This window comes from Rana temporaria, chromosome 3 (assembly GCF_905171775.1).
Source record: "Rana temporaria chromosome 3, aRanTem1.1, whole genome shotgun sequence".
Classification (NCBI taxonomy): Eukaryota; Metazoa; Chordata; class Amphibia; order Anura; family Ranidae; genus Rana; species Rana temporaria.
The window spans coordinates 378,507,643-378,514,984 of record NC_053491.1 but is presented as its reverse complement, the minus strand read 5'-3'; the positions used below and the strand labels follow the sequence as shown (position 1 = coordinate 378,514,984).

General features: G+C 43.0%; 1 protein-coding gene across 1 annotated transcript in view; it reads left to right on the top strand.

Annotated features, from left to right (window-relative positions):
- Positions 1 to 4,967: 4,967 nt before the first annotated feature.
- LOC120932850 (aldo-keto reductase family 1 member C1-like) overlaps positions 4,968 to 7,342 on the top strand; it is a 67,434-nt gene continuing 65,059 nt past the window's right edge. The window contains exon 1 of the mRNA XM_040345637.1: positions 4,968 to 5,056. The gene's annotated coding sequence lies outside the window, so the exon portion shown is untranslated. The remainder of the gene's footprint in view (positions 5,057 to 7,342) is intronic.

Genomic DNA, 7,342 nt, shown 5'->3' with positions numbered 1-7,342 from the left:
TTCTCTCCCCAACAAACCAGTGCTCCACCATGTGTGACGGTGTAGATGCACTCACCAGAGCCACAAGGTCTCGGGGACCAATAAAGCCTTTTGTTACACCAATATGATTAGATGTAGTGGTCAGATATTTTTGTATTAGTATTAGTCCACCAATAGAACAATTGTACCCAGAAAAATGGCAGCAACCAGACTTCCTGATGATGCCTAATCAGTAAAATGCATAGAGGTCAAGTTGCTGTCTGTTGCCAAGGATAACCAGTGAGGTCACATCCGGTCTTGGTGGAACGTACCCTGGGCTCCAGTGGGTGATGGTGGGGTGACCAGTTCCCTGTAGCGGGATCTTTGAATGTCAGCATAAATTGTACAGGCTGATCGAGCTGGTGCCAGTCTGGGCATTTTTTTATGTAAGCACATATTACATACTGATAGTTTTAGGAATTCATTTTATTAAACTGTATTGCATGATCATCCTATCATTTTTATAAAAAAAAATTCCACTGGGTGTTAGCCATTTGATGGAAAAATAATACCATCGGAGAAGTGTTTGGATGTAGTTTGAAGAAAATCTGACCACTACATCTAATTATATTGGTGTACCAAACGACTTTATTGGTCCTTGAGAACTGGTTTGTTGGGGAGATGAGCAATATACTGTACATCCTTTCAAGATTTTCTCATACACAGTATGGTGGATGGGTTCCTAAAGTCATGTCAGACTCGGAGATCTTACAACAAGCTGGGAAGTCGGTTCAAATAAAAATAAAATACATTGGGTCCAGTGGCAGCTGGTTTGCAATTTGGGGGTGGGGGTGGGGGGGTGCGTGACATACAATCCACCTGCCAACCACCTCCGGTCGGTCGATACCCCATCTGTCCGTCCGTCCATCTGTTCGCCTACCCACCAGCCCTGGACTTACCCCATCTGGGTTGCGGGCAGCTTCTGATCCTTTCTGCGTATCCTCCTTCTCAGGGGCTTCAAGGTGGCCTCCCCTGCATCTCCTCCTCCTCTGAAGCTTCCAATACGATTTCTTTCCCTCTAGGTCAATTGTGTCTCAGGACCCGTTTCCTGATTGGCAGAGAGGAGAATCAGATAGACAATAGCGAATATTAATTTGCTATTGTTACACACCGTGCCCCCCCTTTTTGAAGCCAAGTAGAACATCCAGCTCTAATCATGTGCTTTGGAAAAACAACATTGGAATCCAGGCATTCGGCGCCCTACATGTACAGTGCCTTGAAAAAGTATTCATACCCCTTGAACTTTTATACATTGTGTCATGTTACAACCAAAAACGTAAATTGATTTTAGGTGATAGACCAACACAAAGTGGCACATAATTTTGCAGTGGAAGGAAAGTGAGAAATGTTTTTTACATTTTTTTACAAATAAATATTTGAAAAGTGTGGGGTGCATTTGTGTTCGGTCCCCTTTAAGCCCCATACATACTATTAGATTTTCTGCAGATATTTGTCTTCAGATTTACAAAAAACATGTAGTGCAAGGGCCTGCCTGATTGCATACAAATTTAAACTCTTAAAGCGGGAGTTCACCCATTTAAAAAAAAAAAAAAAATCTCCCCTTAGCTTCCTGCTCGTTCGGTCTAGGGGAATCGGCTATTTATATTAAAATATGTGCAGTACTTACCCGTTTTCGAGCTGCATCTTCTTCCGTCGCTTCCGGGTATGGTCTTCGGGAGCGGGCGTTCCTTCTTGATTGACAGTCTTCCGAGAGGCTTCCGACGGTCGCATCCATCGCGTCACTCGTAGCCGAAAGAAGCCGAACGTCGGTGCGGCTCTATACTGCGCCTGCGCACCGACGTTCGGCTTCTTTCGGAAAATCGTGACGCGATGGATGCGACCGTCGGAAGCCTCTCGGAAACCTGTCAATCAAGAAGGAACGCCCATTCCCGAAGCCCATACCCGGAAGCGACGGAGAGGATGCATCTCGTAAACGGGTAAGTACTGCACATATTTTAAAATAAATAGCCGATTCCCCTAGTAATAACGAGCAGGAATCTAAGGGGGAAAAGTGCCCTCTAAGGGTGAACCCCCGCTTTAAGGTTTGACCTTGTATTATATGGTTTTGGTAAAACTGAAGACAAAAATCTGCAGAAAATCTAATAGTGTGTATGGGGTCTAAATCCAACTAAAATCTAGTGAAACCAATTGCCTTCAGACGTCGTAAATATAATTCACCTGTAAATATAGTTCACCTGTGTGCAATTTAGTCTCATAAATACAGCTGACAGCTGTTCTGTTAAAGCCTTCAGAGGTTTGTTAGAGAACCTTCGTGAACAAACAGCACCATGAAGGCCAAGGAACACATCAGACAGGTCAGGGATAAAGTTGTGGAGAAGTTTAAAGCAAGGTTAGGTTATAAAAAAATATCCCAAATTTTGAACATCTCACAGAGCACTGTTCAATACATTATCCAAAAATGGAAAGAGTATGGCACAACTACCAAGACATTGCCGTCCACCTAAATTGACAGGCTGGGCAAGGAGAGCATCAGAGAAACATCCAAGAGGCCCATGGTAGCTCTGGAGGAGCTGCAGAGATCCACAGCTCGCATACACACGATCAGGCTTTTGCCCGGCCAAATGCACATCGGAATTTCGACTGAATTCCATCGGAGTAAAGTAAAACATGTTTTATATTTAAACTCTGATGGAATTCATCGGAATTTTCGATGGAATTTCTCCGATGGGGCATACACACGGTCGGAATTTCTGATGGAAAAAGTCAGTCAGTCCGATCGTGTGCACGCGGCATTAATCTTCTGGCCTTTATGGAAGAGTGGCAAGAATAATGCCATTGTTGAAAGAAATTCATAAGAAGTCTCATTTGCAGTTTTCGAAAAGCTATGTGGGGGACACAGCAAACACATGGAAGAAATTGCTCTGGTCAGATGAGACCTGTAACGAGACCCTTACTCGCTCGATTCCACTCTCCCGACACTCCTCTGCTACTATTGGATCAGATTGCAGATCGCAACATCTGATGGTTTGGCCATCTAATGCTCCGGGATTCGAACTACAGCTATGTGCTGTTCGAAATCCATTTTTGTTAGCTCAGAATAAACACCAGGCAGGCTGTATGTAAGTTCAAACAGACGACTCTTTTATTGGATGCACACACACTTTTATACAGCAGTTTGAACCCCCTGCCCCCAACAACTACTTTCCTATTGGTCAATTGTAAAGTACATTGTAGTTCTCAATTAGGTCCTCTTAGCCATGCAAATGAGGACTTGAAACAGGGTCAGCAGGGATTGGTCCGATTAGCTTGAATAGGAGGACTGAAATGTGTAACGAGACAGAAGTCACAGGGGCTATCAAAGTACACAAACAGCCAGACACAGAACAATGCTTTTCCTCCAGACCATGGAGCCATCTGGAGGGGGGCGTTAGCCTTAAGACAGGGCAGAAGACCCCCCACTGTGTAACAGATTTCAAGGAGATACACTTCAGCATTCCAAGGTCCATGACAAGACCAAAATTTACCTTTTTGGCCTAAAAGTAAAACGCTATGTGGGGTGGGAAACAAAACACTGTACATCACCCTGAAACACCAACCTCATTGTGAAACATGGTGGTGGAATTTCTTAAGCAGGGACAGGGAATCTGGCCACAGTTGATGGGAGGATGGATGGAGCCAAATAAAGGGCAATCTTAGAAAAAAACCTGTTAGAGTCTGCAAAAGACTTGAGACTGGGGTGGAGGTTCACCTTCCAGCAGGACAACAACCCTAAACATACAGCCAGAGCTACAATATAATGGTTTAGATAAAAGCTTATCCGTGTGTTAGAATGGCCCAGTCAAAGTCTAGACCTAAATCCAATTGAGAATTGGTGGCAAGGCTTGAAAGTGCTGTTCAGACACTCTCCATCCAATCTGACAGAGCATGAGCTATTTTGCAAAGAATAGGCAAAAATGTCACTCCCTAGATGTGCAAAGCTGATAGAGACATACCCAAAAAGACTTGCAGCTGTAATTGCAGCAAAAGGTGGTTCCACAAAGTATTGACTATTGTGGGCTGAATAAAAATACACACCACACTTTTCACATATTTATTTGTAAACATTTTGGAAAATCATTTATCATTTTCCTTCCACTTCACAATTATGTGCCACTTTGTGTTGGTCTATCACATAAGATTCCAATTAAATTAATTTACGTGTTTGGATGTAGCATGACAAAATGTGGAAAATTTCAAGAGGTATGAATACTTTTTCAAGGCATTGTAGATTAGGGGCCGGGCACATGGATTAGGGGGGCAGTGCCCCATATGGAACAGCTGCCACTGATTAGGTCTCTCTCTCTGTCGTTGACCTTTTCTCTGTAAAGAATAAACCGACATCCTTGCTGCACATTCAGCACCTCTGTCTGTCAGTCAAATTGGAGAATAAGGGCTCTTTCACACGGAGCGGACCGTTTCCGGGTCCGCTCCGTGTGTCTCCGTCAGCTCAGCGGGGGTCCCCGCTCAGCTGTCGGCGGATAGGGCGGTCCCCGCACACAGTGCAGGGACCGCCCTGTCTCTGCTTCGCTCTGCCCTATGGGGAACCTGATGCAGACGTCTGTCCGTCTGCATCAGTTCCGCTCCGCCAAACTTAAGAAAAATAGGGTTTCTTCCGTTCGGAAAAGCGGATCCCGACTGACGCGGACGCTAGCGAATGCTCCATCCGCTAACGGACGCGTTCCCATAGGGATTCATTACAAGTCCGTTAACGGACTTGTAATGAGCGGACGAACGGTCCGCTAGTGTGAAAGGACCCTAACAATGCTTTGTGTGCTAATGGTGCAACATTCTAATTCTATTATTGCCTGATGTGCTCGGTGGTGGGCCTATTTCATTATTTGGAATAAGCTTTGTCTGTTTGCTTCCATACAGGATTGGTGTAGGTTGCCCTGTACTTCTTGAGGACCCAGTCCTAAATGGTATAGCAAAGAGGATCGGACGGACCCCGGCTCAGGTGGCGCTTCGTTATCTCCTGCAGAGAGGGATTGTCGTTCTTGCAAAAAGCTTCACTGAACACAGAATCAAAGCGAACCTGCAGGTACAAACTATGCCACAACTTTTTTTAAGTTTTGGATAAAAATAGGGAATGGATAAAGCTAAAGTTTAATCAGCTTATATTTTGCCTTCCCTGGTATTCCCATCCTCTTTAACATGCTAATGACATTTTTAAATAAAATCATTCTGTTTTCATGTCATACCTTCTTTTACACCCAGTGATGTTTCACTGAGATTCTATTCATCTCTATGCTATGCAGGCAGATCATGGGTGCTGGCAGGGTGCTGTGCATACTACATAGTATCTTGCAGTCAGCTTCAGTATTGCTCTCAACCTTAAAGTGGAGGTTCACCCAAAAACTTAGGGCCAGATTCAGGTACATTTACGTTGCTCCGCGGCAGCGTAACATATCTGATTTACGTTACACCTCCTCAGGTTTACAGCGTAAGTGCCTGATTCACAAAGCTCTTACCTGTAAACTTGCGGCGGTGTAACGTAAATGCGCCCGGCGCATGCCCGCCTAATTCAAATGGGGCGGGCACCATTTAAATTAGGCACGTTCCCGCGCCGAACGTACTGCGCATGCTCCATCGGGTAAATTACCCGACGTGCATTGCGCTAAATGACGTCGCACAGACGTCATTTGTTTAGACGTTAACGTAAATGGCGTACAGCGCCATTCACGGACGACTTACGCAAACGACGTGTTATTTTAAATTTCGACGCGGGAACGATGGCCATACTTAACATTGCTTAGGACACCTAGGAGGTAGCCCTAATTTTACGACGCGTATCTCGACGGAAACAACGTAAATTTAGATCGACGGGCAGCGCGGACGTTCGTGAATCGCCGTAACTAGTCATTTGCATATTCTACGCCGACCGCAATGGCCTCGCCACCTAGCGGCCGGCCTAGAATTGCATCCTAAGATCCGGCAGTGTAAGATGCAAGAATCATGAATCATCCGCATCTATGAATCATTTGCATAGTTAGGACGGGCGGATCACAGAGATACGACGGCGTATCAGGAGATACGCCGTCGTATCTCTTTTGTGAATCTGGCCCTTAATTTTTAACATTAGATTGAGGCTCATTTTGTCAAGGGGAATTGGGTGTTTTTTTTTTAATCGAAGCTGTACTTACCGTTTTAGAGAGAGATCTTCTCCGCCGCTTCCGGGTATGGGCTGCGGGACTGGGCATTCCTATTTGATTGACAGGCTTCCGACAGGCTTCCGACGGTTGCATACATCGCGTCACGATTTTCCGAAAGTAGCCGAACGTCGGTGCGCAGGCGCGGTATAGAGCCGCACCGACGTTCTGCTTCTTTCGGCTTCCTCAGTTTAGGCCGATACGTATTCTTCTACCTATTTTTGGTAAAAATCTCAAGAAGCGTTTATCGGTTGGTTTGCGCAAAATTTATAGCGTATACAAAATAGGGGATAGTTTTATTGCATTTTTATAAAATAAAACTACTAATGGCGGCGATCAGCGATTTTTTTCGTGACTGCGACATTATGGCGGACACTTCGAACAATTTTGACACATTTTTGGGACCATTGTCATTTTCACAGCAAAAAATGCATTTAAAATGCATTGTTTTCTGTGAAAATGACAATTGCAGTTTGGGAGTTAACCAAAGGGGGCGCTGATGGGGTTATGTGTGACCTGAAGTGTGTTTACAACTGTAGGTGTGATGTCATCAATGTGTGACGTCACGATGACGCCGCCACAGTGAAGAACGGTGAAGCTGTGTTTACACAAAGCTCTCCCCGTTCTTCAGCTCCGGGGACCGATCGCGGGACTCTTTTTTTATTATTTTTTTATAAATGTTTATTTTTTTTATTTTTGTTTATATATATATATATATATATATATATATATATATATATATATATATATATATATATATATATATATTTTTTTTTATTATTATTAAAGGGCCCAGAGGTCCCCAGGGCCCTGGATGGCAACCCTCTTTTTTTATTTTTTATAAATGTTTATTTTATTTTTTATATATATTTTTTAATTTTTTTTTTTTTTTAAAGGGCTAAGAGGTTTCTTTTTTTTTTATTTATTAAAGGGACCAGAGGTCCCGGATGGCAACCCCCCTTTTTTCGTAATTTCTTTTTATAAAAAAATAAAATAATTTGTGTGTATGTATATATATATGTGTATATATATATATATATATATATATATATATATATATATATATATACATATATATATATATACCGTATATACACACACATATATATATATATATATATATATATATATATATATATATATATTTATTTAATTTTTTTTAATAAAGGGCCCAGAGG